The 21,670-nt window shown below is 39.2% G+C and overlaps 1 pseudogene; it reads right to left on the reverse strand.

Moving 5' to 3' along the window:
• Positions 1-9,933: 9,933 nt before the first annotated feature.
• LOC145098217 (putative F-box protein At5g55150) lies at positions 9,934-15,236 on the reverse strand (annotated as a pseudogene).
• Between the last annotated feature and the right edge of the window lie 6,434 nt (positions 15,237-21,670).

The raw sequence follows: 21,670 nt of genomic DNA on the forward strand, positions 1-21,670 counted from the left end.
GGTAGGTCATCCTAAATTGATTGTACATCGGAGGCAAAGAGTGAAGCACCATGTCGATCACCAAGCCTTCCCCAAAGTCAACATTTAACTTGCGAAGGCGGTCGACATACCTTTGCATCTTTTGCAGGTGCACGGTAAGGGATTCTCCATGACCCATCTTAGCGGAAATCATGTTAGTGAAAATCTCATAACGCTCTTGTCTCGCATTTTGGTGGTATCTCTCCAATAAGTCTTGATGCATCTCGTACGGGTACATGTCCTCGTAGGACTTTTGGAATTCGGAGTTCATGGTGGCTATCATGATGCAATGTACCTTCATTGCATCTCGCTCATGAGTTTCGAAAGCGGTAATTTCAGTCGGACTAGCGATTTCAGGGTTAATCTTCTCGAGCTTCTCATCGAGGACATACTCCTTATCCTCATAACGAGAAATGGTGCGAATGTATCTTATCCATTCATTAAAGTTCGTTCCATCGAAGGTGACCTTTTGGCAAAGGCTCATCAACGTGAAAGAACTAGCAGCAGCGTTGTTGGCGTTCGACATATACAAATAGAAAGGACAAAGATAGATTAGAATATGAATCCCTAATTATCACCCAATAAGAAAATTAGGGCTAGGATCCAACAATAACATTTACATATTAGAAAAGGGATGCCGTAATCTAACATGCAAATAAATTGAAGGTAAGTGAATGACGATTCACTAATTCTCCACCATAAAACCTAACTATTAGTCCTAAATGTATTGAGAATTCCTAGGATCGGATGAGATTCATTGAAACTATTCAATGGCATGTTTACATCTCGATATGCCCCTCTAGTTTGTAACTGGGATACCGAGGATCACAAAGCGGGTGTGAATTACCATGCAAATTCACATGGTGCCTTCATTGTAACGATCACCTATTCGATGTGCCGGTAAACCACACACACTCCATCGAACTATGATAAACAATGAATCACCCTTTGCCACCTTTGCTTAGAACCAATTAGTGTGCCGGTAAACCACACACGCTCCACTAACTTCTTAGCAAGGGTGCAAAGTGTAACTTCATGGGATTGCATCAATTCACTTTTCCTAAAGTAACTAAGATTGGGAAATTTTAAAATATGTGTAGTTACTTTGTATTTCCTATTATACTTTTAATGAGAGGATGAGGTTGCCCTATCCTACCAGTTCGACTAACGACCCTCCACCAATCAAGCAAGCGGTGGGTGTGAGTGTACACCCATTAAGCGCCATTTTATAGGCCGCAACCTTATACCCACCTTATAGATCGGCTTCGTGAATGAGACCTACTAACGGTAAGACTAGCATTTTAGTTATACATATATATATATATATATATATATATATATATATATATATATATATTAATCTTGTAATATTATATTAGTATAGGGTTGTATTTTAAACATTTTAAAATCTAGGGTTTGAAATTTAAATTGTCTAAATTAAAACTTTTAATTACAAAATATAAATTTCTAAACTTGAGGACAAGTTTTAAACCTTTAAAACATGGAGGATCAAATAACAAATAATTTCAATTAACAATTAATTTCCTAATTATCTATATTTGATTTATTCAAGATTTCTTGCAAGATAATTACCAAAATAATCAAAATAATTAATTATTTATCATATAAGGAAATTAAATATTTTATTAGTTGATAAATATCTCTAATTAGATCAAGATTATAGTCATATATATCAAAAAATCGGATTAGGGTTGATCTAATATGATTAAGGTAAGTTTCCATAAGATAATCATGAAGAAATCCCGAATCTGGCCATTCCTGGACTCGCCGAGTGCACCAAGGGACTCGCCGAATCAGGCCATCTCGCCGAGTCCACTATAGAACTCGCCGAGTCCATGACTCAGAAACACAAAAATCGAATTTTGCAGTTTAGTTTCAGACAATTAAGCAACAATTTAATGAAAACCAAGCTAGGCTCTGATACCTCTGATGGGTTTTAGCCATTAGAACTTTCCTATGTGCGCATGCAAAACCCTAATGCTTGGATCTAGGCTTTCTAATTAAACATGCTTTGAATCCAAGACTTCTAATGACTATTTAGGTGTAAGAACAATATTAAAACAGATCTAGAATCATACCTTTGAATTCCTTGTTGATCTTGTTGTCTTGGAGCTTCTAGAGTCACAATTGTCACTCCTCTAATGGCTTACAAACACCACCTAGCAAGGAGGATGATTTGGGAGAGAGGAGAGGGGAGGAAATCGGCCAGGGTTCTCTTACTTTAGATGAAGTATCGATTTCCCTTTGCCATAGGGTCTATTTATACTTGTAGACTCCTTAAGGGTTACAACCTAAACCCTAATTGGATAATCTTCTATTAAGGCTATCCAAATCCATTCCTTAGATAACTCTTGGACGATTTGAAGCAATCCTTAGCTTCTAGAATCCATACAATCCATATCTATATGGATTTACAGTCTAAAGTTTAACTATCAAACAATTGACAGTTTATACCCTCTTATTTAATTAATCTCTTTAAGTCACCAAATTAATTCCAATTAATTCTATGACTTATATTAATCAAATAACAATATATTATTCTTTATATTATTCTCATAATATACTAATAATATTTACTCTCTCTTAATAAATCATCCTATCAAGTTGCTATGGTGAAGGCAACCCAAAAGGACCATGCACAACCGGGTCAAATACTTGTCTAATATAGTTACAGCCTTAGACACTATTCCAACAATTATATGTTAATTTCGAAAATTACATGTGCCTCCTAGGGTTTCTAGTTTTGTGTTCAATGCTTGTATGTCTAATAGTGAAAACATAGATCCTCAAATTAGGGTTGCATGCACACATATGATTGTTTGCTATGTATAAAACCCAACATGGTGTGCACAGCCGTTGTTCGTGGCCAGTTCAACCACAACCGGCCTCATTGCATGTATACGGGAAGGCCTTACAAATGAATTGATACACATGCACCGACAAACCTAATTATTGCAATCCAAAATTTTCTCCAATTATTGCATATAAGGTCTTGCTAATGGCATGAAGTTGTTCTAAATTAAAAGGGTTAGGTTACCCTATCCATACCCTCTTTAGAGTCTAACCATACCCCCTAATCATTACATCTATTTTTTCCTTATATTGTCATAATTATTACATAATCATTTTACGTTTTGCCTAAGTTTGATTGGGTGTTAGAAATGTAATACCCGATACTATCATTTTAAATTCCCAACTGCCACTACTGCCATTTAAATGATTTAGCAACCTTTAAATAATAATTTTTAAATTACATCAGACTAAAATATTTTATTTAATTTTAAAACATCGATATCTATATAAATATAAAATGTTTTAATTGTGACGTCCAACTCTTATTATTATTATTTCCATGAATATATTAACTATGATAAAATTTATAATATATTTTAACTGTTTACAATTTATAATATTTATTAACATATAACCCAAATATAAAAGTAAGAACCAAATGGTTGCATGGGCCCACTATTATGCCACTCACAATGATTAGTTAATTATCAATATTGAATTTTGCAATCTACCTATAAAGTAATTATTAAAGGGGTATGGTAAGTAAATATACAATCATTAAGGGTGTCAATAATAATACCCAATTAACATTGTGGGATCATACACGCTACCACGACTAGATAGAGAATAAAATGGTTAGCATAATTGATGTTTTTGTGTGTGTATATATATATATATATATATATATATATATATATATATATATATGTCCTGTGATCCTGAAAAGTACCTGAGTCTCCAACTCGATCTCCCTCCTCCTAGCATTTGCCTGAAGCTCAACAAATGTCCGATAAGACGAGTTCGCCACGAAATCTCGAATATCCCTCCTCAGAATGCTCAAATACTGGCTCATGCATGCCTGCTCAGTCGACATATGCTCAGGGCAGAACAACGCCCTCTCGTGAAACATCTGCTTAATCACATTCATCGACTCTGTCTTCTGCCTGAGAGACAGAAACTCCTGGGCCAACCGTTCCCTCTCTACCGGGGGAACATACTCATCTCAGAACATCACAACAAACCTCTCCCAAGTCACTACAGCATGATCTGCAGGAGTAAAACTCGCCGTTACAAACTTCCACCAGTCCTTCGCTCCCAAGCGAAGCTGGTTCAGTGCGGACCGCATCCTCAAATGTTTCGGGCATGAACAAGTGTAGAAACAACCCTCGATATCAGAGATCCATCTGATCACAACAATAAAATCCTGAGTCCCATCAAACTCTGGTGGCTTCGTGTTGCTGAACTCTCGGTATAGCAACGAGTCACCTCCCTATGGCCTGGAAGCAACAACAGCTGTGGTGGCAGCAGCAGCAGCCACCTTAGAGACTGCAGCATATCGCTCGTCAAACATCTCGATCAAAGTGGCCTTAATAGACCCAAACATCTCCGTAATTGCCTCACGTATGGCTGCGGCTACCTCGTCATGAATCATCCTGCGAATCTCATCATCGCTAACTCCACTGTTTTCTGGGGTGTGGCGTGTACCTACCATGATGTCTCTGAAACACAACACAAAATCATTAGAGACTCGCTTGAGCATAATCACACTCGACTACTCATCCTTACTTGCTCCTTAGCATCCCAATGGTTCTTACTTGGATTGCACACATACCTGGTGCTTTCAGTAGTGCTGGCCCAAAACTACCTTCCACAACCCACCTATAGTCACCCCAAGTCCTCCTCCTAGGATTCTAATTCAAAATTACTCTATATCTCACGAATCATAAGCTACTCTCTTAGTAGACCCCTCTCTTAAGCTCATCTAAGTATCTCTTCCTAGATCATCTCCCGACTCAGAACTCAACACATAAACAAGCAAATAACAGATAACACTTATCAAAATATCTCCTAGGCTAAGGCATCACAAATCAGGCATCTTGAGCCTTAGAATATGAAATACCTAGCCTACCCTCTAGCATGTAATCTTAACAAAATATCTCATAAATATCACAAAGTGAAGGTATTTTGGGAAATCACCGTTCGAGCTTTGGCTGATTGTACACACTCCTTCAACTTATTTTCTCTTAAAACTCGTTCTCATGTTGGAAAAATTCTTTTCTTTTGAAAATTCTTCTCAAATCCTCAATATGAGTCCAAACACACCCGGAGGTGCGTCCGAATCCCTCAAACCAAGGCTCTGATACCAACTTGTAACAACGTAAATTTTCAAACCAAATTTTTCAATTTCAAAACACATTTATTCCAATAATAAAACCACAAAGTGTCATAATGTCAAATTATCAAAACTCATGTCAAAAAACTATATATATATATATATATATATATATATATATATATTATATATATATATATATATATATATATATATATATATATATATATATATATATATAACTCCAGGATCCTCTCAATCATAAATCAAACTCTGATGTGTGTACAATCAAGTCGGCGCCTTCTCGTGGTCCTGAGAAGTACCTGAAACACATAACACATAACACTATAAGCACAAAGCTTAGTGAGTTCCCCAAAATACCACACACACAGCTCATTAACCACTCTAGGCCATAACTCCATAAGACCCTCCGGTCAGTGTGTCTCAGTGGGACCCTCCGGTCCCAACTCAACAAACTCATAATAACAATATTCAACATAATCACAAAGACATAATGAAGAATATCATAATACACAGGTAAGCACATAAGACAGCTCAATCATGCAAATATACCACTCTTGGTAAGTATAGTGAAAAGACTCACCTCGTAAGCTAGCAAGTAAAAGTCTCGTACTCGGGAATCTCGAACTAGTCTCCGCCTAACACATTAGATATGTATCTCTAATCAATACTCCACTCATACTCAAATACACCAAAGGTTGTTCTCTCATCCTCTCTAACTCTTGGAATGGGTAAAAGACCATTTTACCCCTCCATGGTCTCCATTACTTATGTTGACCAAACCCTAAAGTCAACAGAAGTCAAACTCGAGTTCAACAGTCCCAGTTTGACCTGACTCACTAAGTGTACTCGTGTGACTCGTCGAGTCCAGTCATTCCTCAGAAGTCTTCGTGAGGGTCCTGCTCATCGAGTTAACCCCTAACTCGCCGAGTAACAACATAGCAAACTCATCGAGACAAACCCTAACCGACTCGTCGAGTCCACTTAGACTCTTTTCTCATTCAGACGATTTCAAGGCAGAAAACCTTCTCAAACTCTAGATCTACACTTTCAAGGTTCATTTATCACGTAAAGTCACAGACTTTACGTCCATGCATGGCACTTAGGGCTTGAAATGCCAAAACACACCTTAAAAAGGGTTTTTCACTCAATAGCATTATTATGGCTGAATAAAGCATAAACTTTTGGACTCTAGGGACCTCACATGGTCCAGATCTGAAGTTCAAATCTCAATATGAACTCAAAACACTCAAGGTCCTCATATTAGATAGAAAAAACCCTAAACTCCCAAAATCATGAGATCTACTCAACAAAATGAGAAAGGTGCAAGCTTTATACCTTTCCTAGAAGCTCTGAGGTGAAATAGCCACAGATCTAGCATCTCCTTCTCGAATCTTGGCTTGGAATCCTTCTCTTCTCTTCAAAAGATGCACCAAATACTCAAGGTTAGCTCAAAACTCTCTCTCTAAGCTCACAGTCCAAATAGGGTTTACTCTCAGGGAAGTATAGCCACAAATGTGGATATAATTGCCTTTAAATAGGCCCCCAAACCCAGGGATTTAGGGTTTCTCATCTCAGCGTCTACTCGGCGATTGGGCTCTCGGACTCGTCGAGTAAGTCATTAATCCCACGTGGCGCATCGCGACTCTACTCGACGAATTGTAGCACCGACTCGTCGAGTAGTTCAATGATCCTCAAAATAAATGAATAAATAAATAAACAATATACCTGGAAGTTCGAATGTTACAATTTTTCAGAAGACTTATGACTTTAAAACTGTTGCGCGTGTGCTGCGTGACGCAACACTTGACCCTCTGCTTCAAATATCTTCACACCTTACTTTAACTTACTGTAGCAGTCTGTAGATATTAAAAAACAAACAGATATTTTATTACATACTACAGACGTTTGACCCTCTTCTCTGCTACTACAGAGGGCTGCCGAGGTGATCCACAGACTTCAAACATTTTCGCTTCGAAAAAACAAACAGCACATTAGTTTCTATATGGCTTGAGTTCTTTAAAAAAATGTTTTATTTTTTTTATTTTATATATTTTTTTGTTTTATACATGTATGTTATTCGTACAAATGTAGTCCATTATTGAGTTCTATAGTGAAGAGCATATCAATGTTTTAGGTAATGTTTGCAAGTTTTAGTTTCTATGGATACGAGTTCTTTAAATAAAATATATATATATTTTATTTTTTATTTTTTATTTTTATATTTTTGTTTTATAAATATATGTTAATCGGACAAATATAGTGCATTATTGACTCCTATAGTCTATAGCATGAAATATCTATGCTCCCAACTCCCAACCTACATACATGTTCTTTCTTTGATATTGTTTTTATTGATTGATGCGTATTATGGTTGCCTACTTTACAAAACATTTCATCCATAATAGAGTGGTTTTTTGAGAATTCATGGTTGATAAGCATGTTGGTGCTCGGTTTAGAGAATTAATAAAAAATAATTCAAAACTAATAAAAACACTAAAAATTAAGACCGTTTGTAATAGAAACTAGTGTAGAGACTCGTGCGTTGCACAGGTCAGATGGTCGATCTGATAATTTGAAGTTATATCAAGATAATGCGACATGAAATAGAGAATACAATCTTTCATCTTTTCCTGTTCTAAAAGAATAAAAAGTACACTGCTAAATTTGGTTAGAACTATGTAATATATTTGTCTTCTCCAGGTTATTCTTCTGTGTGTCCCATTTTGTGTGCCTTTAAATGTCATCATAGCCGAGCATCTTCGCCTTAGGTCACCAAGCCAACCCAAAGAAAAAGTAATTATATTTTATAAAGTTATCCAAGTAATAGAGTTTCATAAGTTAAGATGATAAAATGTAACTCTTGTGTTTCTATTGTTTCGAAGCCTAATTTGGTCCATATGGATTTAGCATCATCTGCAGCCGGAAGCACAATCTTGTTTGTATTCAAAGACGAAAGTAATCTCATACTGCAGCTAAACAATAGTACATGGAAATATCCCTGCCAATCAAATATAAATTAATTAATTGCCATGTCAGCATTAATTATCTCAAAAGAAGCATAGTAGGAGATGTATGTGACACTACTTGCTCAATAGATGTCCCTTATACAAGACTATCTTCTATAGGAGTGATATTGTTTAAGCAATTTATCTCCATCTTCACCTTGCTTTATTGTTTCTGTGAGAATCTCGATTACATCAATTACATTTCACCAACTATAGTAGACTATATTTGGGTTCATGGATAGTTAACCCAGCTTGTCTTTAAGGAAGTTAACTCAATACATTGCTTCAATATTTTTTAACATAAATTCGATTTCGTTAACCGATTAACTAATTTCTAATAAATTAAGTTATGAGGGAAACAACAAAATATGTTTATTTTATAAACAACTAACAAAAATAAATAACCTTCAACAATCTTTGGATACTACGAAAAAATCCCTAAATTTAAAAATATAATCAAAATTAATATCTCCAAATATTTGTTTTCTCAGTTAACCATTTATCACTAAAATCATATACCATTAAACTAAACCTAAAGAGAACAAAATAGACATTTTGATTCTTTAAGAAAATTACTATTCTCTTTTTTTCCTTAATTTATGTACTGCAATGTAAAACATATTACTCATCATTATACTCATATTCCTCCCTATTCACATGCTCTTTTTAACAAAAGTTAAACAAAGATTCATCACTTTAACGTGTACTTACGTTTGACTTGGTGATCTTGATAACGGGTCAACCTGTGGACCATAATCTCATAAGAAAAGTCATTTCACCATTTTATCTTCTTTTTCATTCACTTATTGTTTAATAACAAAAAAAAAGATAATATAAGGAGACAATGATGTGTATCTCTATTCCACCAACAACTTTATCAGGAGGCAAACATAGGAGTTCGACCTGAAACATGGAACCTCAAAGACCAAGCCATGGACATGTAGGTTGAATTGTCATTCTTTTCATAGTTTGGACATGTCACGATTAATAACGAATAAAAAAAAATTATAAGTAAGACATATATACCGACTTAAAAATGGTACCTTATTATAGTCAACTGCATCAATTTCAACCTAATAAACAGGACTGATGGTCAAATCTGGAGCTTTAACCTTACATATACAATACATGAATATGTGAAAATTTTTGAACAATGTAAACAGTTGATGTAAACGTAAAACCACTGATTATTAGTTATTATGTGTAAAAGATTTATAAGATATCCGATTAGCATAAGAATATACTAAACAAAACTATTAAATCATAGTGAAAATAAGAAAAGATTTGACAAAAAAAAAGAGTGGGCTGAAACAAAAACAAATTCAGCAGTAAGGACGTAAGAATGATGAGTTCAACAAATTGAAGTAAACAAAAGGCTTACTGGAAGTTAGATATGGTTGAAAAATTCTTTAATTTAAAGAAGCATGGTGAAGGAGGCATCATTTGTCACATACATCAACCTGAACAGCATGATCATAAAAATTGCAAAAAAGTACTCATTAAACAGATAGTGAGCCCAAAATTAAGCTTACCTTAATAATAGATTGAAAAAAAAAACATTAATGAAGCATTTTATTGAAAAAAAAGTACTCATTAAACATTAATGAAGCAGTTACTTTAATTTATACCAATATGATAATACATGACTTCTCTTTGAGAGTCTTCAAACAACTTCATCCTTCGGGTTTAGAAATAAATAACAGAATGTACTGAAGATGGAAACGGTTAAAAAAACAGAATTTACTTTTCATAACAGAATGATGAATTGAAACCCAAAAACACAGCTTTGTCTCCCAAACTGAGGAGTTTCGACCACTTTCCATCATCCAAACTGAACACAAAGCATTGAAACCTCTTAGTGCTATACGGTCCATAACGACGAAATTCCTCACTATGTTTCTTGTACCACTGATGTTCACGTGTAACCATTAGCAACTTGTCATAACCCCAATCGAGAAGATAAGCTGATTGGAGGCACGAACAGTCGAATTCTTTTCGTGGTAATGTTGACAATCGATTCAAATTTAGAGGACCTCGTCCACAACTAAGAACGTCACATTCGTAGATTTATCCGATGGTTGTCACTGTGTATAGCCGTTTTCGCATGTTATGATACGTAATGTCGAGAAGATGTCCATCGCAACCTGTTATACGAGTCCATGAAACGTCACCAAGTCTGCAAAACCCTATAGTTTGACCCCAGATGATGATAACACGAAAGTCGGGATCCAATAATAGAGGGTTCGATGACGTAAAAACTACTTTCCTCATGCAGTGCCCATAGTACATCCACTCGTCTTGATCAAAGTAGAGTTCCTCGAACATATAAAGCTCAGGGAGATCGATTTGAGTACGAGAAAGTGGATGGATGAGCTTGGCGTAGAACTCTTCTTCACCGGTGGTCAGTAACCACCCATGGGTTGATATACATCGTTGCCAGTGAGCCTCTGGTAGTTGCACCTTACGCATCGTGCCGCTTGAAAGAAGAAAGAACTTACGGTAATATTGATCATTGTCTTCTTCGGTGTTGGACTCTGCAAGCATCAACAATGGAAAGCGAGAAGGAAGGTGGTGTATGAACTTTTTAGTTGTGGTGGCCGAAGATCTCCATGAACTACAAACACAAAGAAAATTGATAAGATCTTCATAAAAATCGAACTTTTCAGCTATCTTGTTTAGAATGTCCGCCGGATTGTCCGACAATCTTGAAGTAGAGTGAGTATAAATAGGTAAAAATTAAAATTATTGAGATAAGGTTTTATAATATCTTACTCTACACAGGTATTAGCACAAAAAAAGGTGTCCGAAATCTGGCCGTCCTTTTTTTTTATAGAATGTCTCAACATTCAAGCCCCAAAAGCTTTGCATTTGGAGAAATTATCAGTTAGATATATATTAGATATTTATTAGAAGGGATATTAATAAAATTAACCATATTTTAATTAATATTAAGAATAATAATAACGTTTTCTAAATGATCAATAAGTTCGGAATTAATCATCAGACCAACCAAAAGTATATGTCCTTTTAATTTCTTAAATATCAAAATATCATATGAGAAACCCTTTCAAAACTCACGATATTACAATGTTTTCCAATGATCATAACTCGACCTAAAACCATGTGTATATATACTCCTAACTACCGACTTGTAATTAGATTACAATTAGGAAACTAGAAACCTACTTGTTTATGATTTCCTAAAAACTAAGTTGCTATTACTTGGTCTCCAAGTCCTACTCGACTTAAGATTCCAACACACCCCCGAATCTCTAAGTCCTTCTAGAGAATTCTTCAACCCGATCAACATCCTATTATCTCTTTGCACCACCCCGACCTCTTTATCAAGCTTGTTCTGAGAGCAACTTTTATATGTCCTTTTAATTTCTTAAACATCAAAATATCATATTTACCCAACTTAATTTCTAAATATTATATTTACCCTTCATAAAATTTCTAAATTTCATATTTACCTTTCATAAAATTTTAAAATATCATATATGTCCTTTTTAAATATCAAAATATCGTATATGCCCTTCATAAATATCAAAATATCATGGGGGAATTTCATATATGCCATTCTTAAACATCAAAATATCATATTTACCCTTCATAAAATTTCTAAATATCATATTTACACTTCATAAAATTTCAAAATATCATATATGTCCTTTTTAAATATCAAAATATCATATATGCCCTTCATAAATATCAAAATATCATATATGTACTTTTTAAACATCAAAATATCAATGGTAATATCTAAAATATCATTCATCTACAACATGAAAATAATCAACAACAACAAAAAAACTAAACAATCAAAATATACATTCCATAGAGAAGATTGAAGATGAAATCATTTTGTTTGTAAAAACGATGACATTCGAACAATTTAGAAGTTCACATTCTATTATCATAGACGTAAAGATAATATGGTTAAAAATTTTAATTATTATAATAATTCTACGGTATAAAAAATTATTGTAAAATATTAAAAACATGATAGAAAGGGATTTGGGAAAATATGATATTTTGAAGGTTTATGAAGGGTAAATATGATATTGAGAAATTAAGCTGGGTAAATATGATATTTTGAAATTAAAAAGGACATATATAAAATTCTCCCTTCAAAAGAACTCTTAAATCCAATGAACAATTTCGAAATTTTGAGAAAAAATAGTTTGTTTATTATTAAAATCTAACATTAATAATAATAATAAATATAGGAAATGGAAGTATATACTATATAACGACTTAAAATCAGACATTTGACTGAAAAACAGTGATATTAAATAATTCAAAATAACCTTCGTACATTAGTAAAAACAGTTTTTTGGCAAGAAGAAATGCAAAAAAAAAAAAAAAAAAAAAAAAACTCCGAAATTAAGAACAATTCCAAAATAGGGACATACACAAAAGAAAATTGATGAGATCTTCATAAAAATCAAACTTTTCGGCTATCTTATTTAGAATGTGGGGCAGAATGTTTAACAAGGGGGCATTGTAATATAATTTGGATTGGAATCTTGGAGTAGAGTGAGTATAAATAGGTAAAAATTAAAATTATTGAGATAAAGTTTTATACTGTCTTACTCTCGACAGGTATTAGCACAAAAAGTGTCTGAAATCTGACTGTCTTTTTTTATGGAATGTCTCAACATTCAAGCCCTAAGAGCTTTGTAGAACAATTTATAATTTAGAGAAATTATCAGTTAGATCTATATTAGATATTTATTAGAAGGGATATTAATATAATTAACCATATTGTAATTAATATTAAGAACAATATTAACATTTTTCAAATGATCAATAAATTCGGAATTATTCATCCGACCAACCAAAAGTTTTTGTTTTACTAAAAAAAATACAATTACTCTGAAGTTTCAAAAAATGGAGAATTTCATATATGCCCTTCTTAAACATCAAAATATCATATTTACCCAACTTAATTTCTAAATATCATATTTACTCTTCATAAAATTTCTAAATATCATATTTACCGTTCATAAAATTTTAAAATAGACAAAACTTCGAATTTGGTCCTTGTGGTTTTCAAAAACCTTTGGATGGGGTCCAAAAAGTTTCCAACTTGCATGGAAGGTCCAAAATCAAGGTTTTTCTGGGTTTTTGGTCCAAAAAAACTTAAAAGGACGATTATGCCATTTTGTTTTATTTTTTTATTTTTTATAATTATTCTAATGTTGATTTAATTAAAAAATAAAGAAAAAAAGTATCCCCACCCCACCCACAGTTCTCTCTCTCTATATCTATCTATCTATCTATCTATCTATCTATATATCTATCTCTCTCTTTGTCTTCAAAAAAATCTCATGGACTTCATCTTTGATATGCCCAAATTGATGAATAAAAGCCAAAATCAAGCAATAGAAAGAAATTGAAACCCAAACACGCAGACACACACATTCTAACGCAAAGCACCCACATCGATTGGAAATAATCTCATCATAGTGAGTCTCTTGTCTCAATCGGAAGAAGCAAATAAGAGGGGGAAGGCAATCACCTTCAAATTAGAGTGGTGGTTGGACAGAGAGGGTAGACGGAAGCAGCATTCGGAGGTGGCGATGGTTCACAACAGTGGCAACAACGAGGTGGTGATCGATGACGGGTGGCTAGTGATAGCAGCTCCACTGCCTCATTCCTTTTGCATCTGGCAGTACACGACGAGGAAGACGAGGGAGGAGGGGAGAGTTTTGTAGTGGTCAAAAACTATGGTGGTAGGAGGCTAATGACGACCACAAGTACTGGCGGTCGTGGGTGGCAGAGGTTGCTCCGACAGCCTCCTGATGTTGTGTCTGAATTTCTCCTTAACGAGAATAACAAGACGCGTATATAGGAAGGTGACAGGGGGTCGAAGTAGGGCAGGAGATACAAAGGAGGGAGTGTTTGGGTTGTTGATGTCTTGGTGGTCGGGAAAACGGCTCCACATCCGGTGGATTTTCTTGGTCGTGAATGAAGTGTTAGGAATGCAACGAGACAAGTTAAGCACTTCTAAAATTTGATAAATGATTTCGGTAACACTCGCGGAATAAAAACTACTGAAAAATTACAAACGAAAATGAACACAATATTTAATGTGGTTCGGTCTAATCTGACCTACATCCACGGGCGAATGAGAGAGTGGGGATTTTATTAACACCAAGGAAATTACAATCATACAAGGCTAAAATCTGCACTTGTAATCTGATCACTGATTGTAAGATATCACTCGTAATTTTTGGCTGCCAAAAATTACGGCTCTGCACAAAACTTAATACCTCACTAATTTATCTGTGTATCTACTCTCTATGATGTTATGGTTATTGTGTATCTAAGAAATGAAGAGAAAATGAATATTTATAGTCTTTTGAGCCGTAACCTTTTTCTTCAATTCACACACATATACATATATGTTGCTGCAAATTATGACTTGTGTGTCTCATGCATTTAATGTATCACATGCCTACTACATATTCTTGACTTTGAAGCTACGCACAAATTTCCAATTTCACCAGTAGCATGCTTTTCATTAGAAAGTACTCCAAGTCTTCACACATGAACCAATTAATTGTAAAGTTATAATATTGGCCCTTGAACTTTTTCCTTTATGGCTTCACTAGCCCAACAATCTCCCACTTGGAGACTTAAATGACTTATTATTTCTCTGCCATTCAAAAGCTTTGCAACATTCCTTAATCTCTCTCTCTCTCTCTCTGCCATGCCTTTTCTCAAACTTCTGAAAGGCCAGTTGAAGCCATACAAAGCTTCAACTTTTCAGTAGTAACCAACTTGGTGAACATATCTGTTGGATTCTTCGTTCCGAGGATTTTCTTCAGATTTAGAGTTCCATCATTAATTAATTCTCGAATAAAATGGTACATCATCTGAATGTGTTTCGTTCTAGTATGAAACACTAGATTCTTTGCCAAGTAAACTGCACTCTGGTTGTCACAATGCAATACACAATCCTCCTGATGCATTCCAAGTTCTAATAGGAAGTTCTTGAACCATATAAGCTCCTTGGTTGCTTCTGCAATAGCCATATACTTTGCTTATGTGGTTGAGATAGCAACACTCTTTTGTAACCTAGACATCCAACTGATTGATGTACCTCCAATCGTGAACACATAACCTGTTGTGCTCTTTCCTGAATCAGCACATCCACCCAAATCAGTATCGGCGAACCCTTCTTGTTGGATATAGTGTCTAAGTCCATAACTATATTTGGTATGTACTTGACCCGACCCGGCATGGTCCATTTGGGTTGCACTTCACCCGAACAATTTATGGATAAGCTTTTGAGAATAGTACAAGTTATGATTTATTAATATATTATAAGTTCTACTATATTAATATAAGATCATATTATTTAATTAGTATTGATCTATAATGTAACGACCCAATTTTCACGTCCAAAAATTTCGTTATAAACATTACATAAAAGCATTAATAGTTAAAACATTGTTTGATTAAACCATTTCACATCGAAAACCAAATTGAAAACCACAACATTCGATCAATCAAATATCAGAGTATCAATCCTAGAATAAACTCGTAACTGCGGAAACAAGAGAGTGTGTGTGTGTGACATGCTGCTACCACGCCGGCTCCTTTCCCCTAGCTGAGGAGGTACTTGAAACCAAAACTGAAAACAGTAAGCACGAAGCTTAGTGAGTTCCCCCACTGTACCACATACCATATAATCTCATAACATACACATATTGTCAGGCATATCTGGGTGCCCGACCTACCCCTTCGGCCCTCTCGACCGGATATTGCCTAGCATATCTGGGTGCTGGCCTCCCCTTCGGTCCTCTCGACCGGATACTGCCTAGCATATCTGGGTGCTAGCCTCCCCTTCGGTCCTCTTGACCGGATACTGGGGAACTATTTCTCCCCTTTACTACTACTACATAACATGTATCACAATATCAGAATCTATCTAACATGGCTGGGTATGACTACCCCTTCGGCCCTACCGACCGGATATCTTGGGGACTATCTCCCCCTACTGTCACTAGCACATAGCATCATATCATACTAGTACATAAACACAACACAGGTAGTAGTAATCCCTAGATGAATATCACAGAGACAATCATCTACATACAACTCCTACTGGTGGGCCGGCATTGTGGCCGTAGACCCACCGCTACTGGAAGGTAACTCACCTCGAAGTAGCTGTTGATCTGATCGGGAACTGACTGTCTACTGCTGCTGCTGCTGCTCCGGAAATCCTCCGGCTGCAATTCCCACAACATACTCAATCAAACACTGCTAACTGTCCTTTGGGTAAAATGACCATTTTACCCCTAATCATGCCCTAAGTCAAAGTCAGAGTCAACTTTCAGTTGACCCGACTCGCCGAGTTGGCTCTTCAACTCGCCGATTCCCTACCCAAACGATTGTCCTGAATCCCGTTTCTACTCGTCGAGTTAGGCGATGACTCGACGAGTTCTCCTTCTAAACTGATATTCAAGTCTTTCATCCTACTCGCCGAGTTGTATGAACAACTCGTCGAGTTCATCTTCATCCGATGAACACTTATGCTAAGACTCGCCGAGTTGTATGAACAGCTCGCCGAGTTCATCTTCATCCGAAGAACACTTATGTTGTGACTCTCCGAGTTGTATGAACAACTCGCCGAGTCCGTTCTTGATCTAAGGAGATTGCCTTGAACTCGTCGAGTCAGGGCATTGACTCGCCGAGTTCCTCCATGGATGAGTTCAGCTTCCGACTCACTGAGTCACACCCCGTGACTCACTGCTCACTCGACACTCCGAAAAGGGGAAAAACTCGGAGACTCGCGAACCGACTCGCCGAGTCAGATGAACGACTCGCCGAGTCGTTGCCATGTAACCATTAACTACACGGATTTGCTCGATTCCAGTCCATGCCATTCACAGATCTGGGTTCCTAGAGCATGAATCACACGTAAAGTTTCCAACTTTACATGTAGATATTCACCAATAAGGATTTTAGGGTTCAAAATGCACCCAAAAGGGTAGATCTAGGGTCTTCATGCAATGAGGGTCCATAAAGGCAACAGATCTGAGCTCCTGGAGCTCAACCATGCCTAGATCTAAGGGCCAATCAGCTTATTACGAAATAATTTTCACATACAAGCTTGGGGATTGGCTCAAGAATGACTTAAATGAAGTAATAAGCATAGAAACAGGGGGAAAACGGGTTATACCTCAAAGGAACTACTGAGAGAGCACAAAGATGCTTGGATTCCTTCCCTTCCTCTTGATCTACTTCCCTTTTGCCTCAAAACCTTCAAGAACACACAACAATTGCTTCAAACTCTTCAATGAGTAGCTTAGAACGAGGGTTGGAAGCTCTGGGGGGTGAATGGGGGCTGGCTTGGGGCGGATATGTTGTTTAAATAGGTTGCAAACCCCTGAAACTTAGGGTTTCATCCAACAACGGTGACTCGTCGAGTCCAGAATATGGACTCGCCGAGTCACCAACTTAAACGTGTCCCGGGGTCCCGTCTCTACTCGACGAGTCGGACCTATGACTCGTCGATTCCAACGCTAAAAAATGGAAAATACTCAAATAAGATTTACGTACCAGGAACCAGGTGCTACAAATCTCCCCCACTTATTTTAGACTTCGTCCTTGAAGTCTGGTGCTCGATCCTGAAACAGCTCGGGGTAATGCTCCATCATCTCGTCCACCGGCTCCCAAGTCCATTTCGAACCCTTGTGGTGTTGCCATTGCACCTTCTCTAGCTCCACCCTCTTGTTCCTCAAATCCTTCGACTTCCTGTCGAGGATTGCGACTGGGTGCTCAATGTAATTCAGGTTGTCATCAACCTGAATATCCTCTAACGGCACTACTGCTGAGTCGTCCACTAGGCGCTTTCGCAGCTGAGAAACATGGAAAGTTCTATGGATCTAGCTGAGCTCGACTGGCAGATCCAGCCTATACGCCACCTTGCCCACCCGGGCTACAACCCTGAACGGCCCAATAAACCTCGGGCCCAACTTGCCCCGCTTCCTGAATCGAATGATGCCCTTCCAAGGCGACACCTTCAGGAGAACCATATCCCCAACCTGGAACTCCAGGTCGGATCGGCGCTTGTCGGCGTAACTTTTCTGCCGACTCTGAGCAGTCTGAAGCCTGCTCCGAACCTGCTAGATCCTCTCGGTCGTCTTGAGCACCACTTCGGTGCTCCCCATGACTCTCTGGCCTACTTCACCCGAGCATATCGGGGTCCTGCACCTCCGACCGTACAACATCTCGAATGGGGGATGGTCAATACTCGCGTGGTAGCTGTTGTTGTAGGAGAACTCGGCCAAGGGAAGATAAGTATCCCAGCTACCACCGAAGTCTAGCACGCACGCCCGCAAAATATCCTCCAGAGTCTGGATGGTCCGCTCGCTCTGACCATCCGTCTGCGGGTGAAAGGCGGTGCTAAAATGCAAACGAGTGCCCAAGTCATCATGAAATATCTTCCAAAATCTGGAAGTAAAACGCACATCCCTGTCCGAGATAACCGATACTGGCACCCCGTGCCGCGCCACGATCTCCCTGATATAGATGTCGGCCAATTTCTCGGCCGATATGCTCTCCTGAATCGGGATAAAGTGAGCACTCTTGGTTAATCGATCCATGATGACCCAAATCGAATCCACTCCACGCGCGGTCCTGGGAAGCTTCGTGATAAAATCCATCGTGATATCTTCCCATTTCCACAGTGGAATATCCAACGGCTGCATCTTGCCATGTGGCCTCTGATGTTTAGCCTTGACCTTCCTGCAGGTCAAGCATCGCTCGACGTACCATGCCACATCCCGCTTCATGCAGGGCCACCAATAATCTGGACGAAGATCCCTATACATCTTTGTCGCCCCGGGATGAATAGAGAATCGGGACTTGTGCGCCTCCTCCATCAAAATCTGGCGCACTCCTCCGTGATACGGCACCCACACCCTACGGTGTAGTGTCAATAGTCCTCGGCTATCATAATCAAAAGAGGAAACCTGACCCACCACACGCTCACTCTTCCGATGTTCCTCCTTGATAGCCTCCTGTTGGGCCTCCCGAATCTGCTCCAACAAGGGAGTCACTACAGACATCCTCATGCACATATCCTTGATCGGCGTCGCCTTGCCGCTAAGCGCATCGGCCACCACGTTGGCCTTCCCCGGGTGGTAAAGGATCTCACAATCATAATCCTTTACCACGTCCAACCACCGACGCTGCCTCATGTTCAGATTCGGCTGATCCATGAGGTACCTCAAACTCTTGTGGTCCGTGTAGATGGTACATCGAACCCCGTAGAGGTAATGTCGCCAAATCTTGAGGGCAAATGCCACCGCCCCTAATTCCAGATCATGCGTCGGGTAGTTCGCCTCGTGAGGCTTGAGCTGCCTCGAAGCGTAGGCAATGACATGCCCCCTCTGCATCAGTACCGCACCCAACCCTGAAATGGACGCGTCGCAGTATACCAAAAAATCCTCTACGCCCTCTGGCAGGGCTAAGATCGGCGCCTCCCACAGCCTCTGTCTCAGTGTCTCAAATGCAGCCTGCTGCTCGGGTCCCCATCGAAAGACCACGGCTTTCTTCGTCAGCCGCGTCAGGGGTACGGCTATCTTGGAGAAATCCTGAATAAATCTCCGATAATAACCTGCTAATCCCAGGAAAATCCGAATCTCAGATGGAGACTTCGGAACCTCCCATCTCATCACGGCCTCGACCTTGGCCGGATCGACCAGAATCCCGTTCTGGTTGACAAGGTGTCCGAGAAATTTCACCTCGCACAACCAAAACTCACACTTTGAGAACTTGGCATACAAGTTCTCCCTCCTCAGGGTCTCTAACACCTCCCTCAGATGCTCTTCATGCTCCTCCTGAGTCTTAGAATAAACCAAGATGTCATCGATAAAGACTATCACAAACCGATCCAGCATCGGTCTGCACACGCGGTTCATGAGGTCCATGAATGCGGCAGGAGCATTGGTGAGCCCAAACGGCATCACCACAAACTCATAGTGGCCATAGCGTGTCCGAAACGCGGTCTTCTGCGTATCCTCCTCCCTGATCCTCATCTGATGATAAACCGAACGCAAATCAATCTTGGAGAACCAAGATGCTCCCTGAAGCAGGTCAAAGAGGTCATCAATCCTCGGGAGCGGGTAACGGTTCTTCACCGTTACCTTGTTCAGCTCCCGGTAATCTATACACATCCGATGCGACCCGTCCTTTTTCTTCACGAACAAAATTGGGGCTCCCCAGGGTGAACTACTCAGTCGAATGAATCCCTTGTCTAACAGCTCCTGCAGCTGTGTAGACAACTCCTGCATCTCAGGAGGAGGCAACCGATACAGTGCCTTGGCTATCGGAGCCGCACCAGGAACGAGGTCGATCCTAAACTCAACCTGTCGCTCCGGAGGTATCCCAGGAAGCTCCTCTAGAAAAACATCTGCGAATTCTCGCACCACCGAAACCTTGCTCATTGTCGCCTTACCCGCCTCCCGGGTATCCATCACGTACGCGACAGATCCTGCGCATCCCGGCTGAAGGTAGCGTCTCGCCTTCGCTGCTGAACATACTGCGGGTCCACACTGCGGCCTTTCGCCATGAATCTCTAACTCTCCCCCGCTTGGGGTCCTGACCCGCACTAGCTGCTGCGCGCAATCTATCACCGCCCCATTAGGGCTCAACCAATCCATGCCTATAATCACCTTGTTCCCGCGCAACGGAATGGGAACCAAGTCTACCAAGTAGCGCTCCTCAAACAAACGCAATACGCAATCTCGAAACACCATCGATGCTCGCACCGATCGATCATCAGCAATCTCTACCTTTAAAGGGCAATCTAACTCGCCCGAAGTCTCATGAAACTTCTTGCTAAGCGCAAGGGAAACAAATGATCGGGATGCACCCAAGTCGAACAACACCTGAACTGGGATGCCGTTCACATGGAACGATCCTAATGCATACATATACATACGGAGCACATATCAATATCATAACATCATAAAAATAAAAGAGAGGGAAAGAATCATTCCCGTCACCACATCGGGTGCAGCGCGTGCCTCCTCGGTAGTCAGCTGAAATGCTCGGCTCCTCACCACTGGAGCCTCTGCCTTGCCCTGCCGGCCATCCGTGATCCGCAGGGTCGCTGGAGCTGGCGCCTTCACTGGCGCTGAAACTGTCAACTGGGGGCAATTGGCCTTCTTGTGGCCCCTCTGGATGTAGTGGAAACACAGCAACTCAGACGTCTGAATAACTGCTGCCGGAGCAGTGCAATCCCTGCTAAAGTGCCCAGACTTTCCGCACTTGTAGCAGCCTGATGATCCCAACCTGCACGCCCCCTTGTGCGTCTTGCCGCATTTCCTGCAGCGTCCCCGTCCCTGTTGGCCTTTCGGCCCCGCATCTGGTCCCTTGGGCTTCTTCCCCGAAGCCCCTCCTGACTGACCCTCTTCTGCCTTCCGTTTCCGGATGTGTTCCAAATCTATCTCCC

Source organism: Lactuca serriola, chromosome 4, assembly GCF_051521515.1.
Source record: "Lactuca serriola cultivar US96UC23 chromosome 4, Lser_US96UC23_V15, whole genome shotgun sequence".
Taxonomy (NCBI): Eukaryota; Viridiplantae; Streptophyta; class Magnoliopsida; order Asterales; family Asteraceae; genus Lactuca; species Lactuca serriola.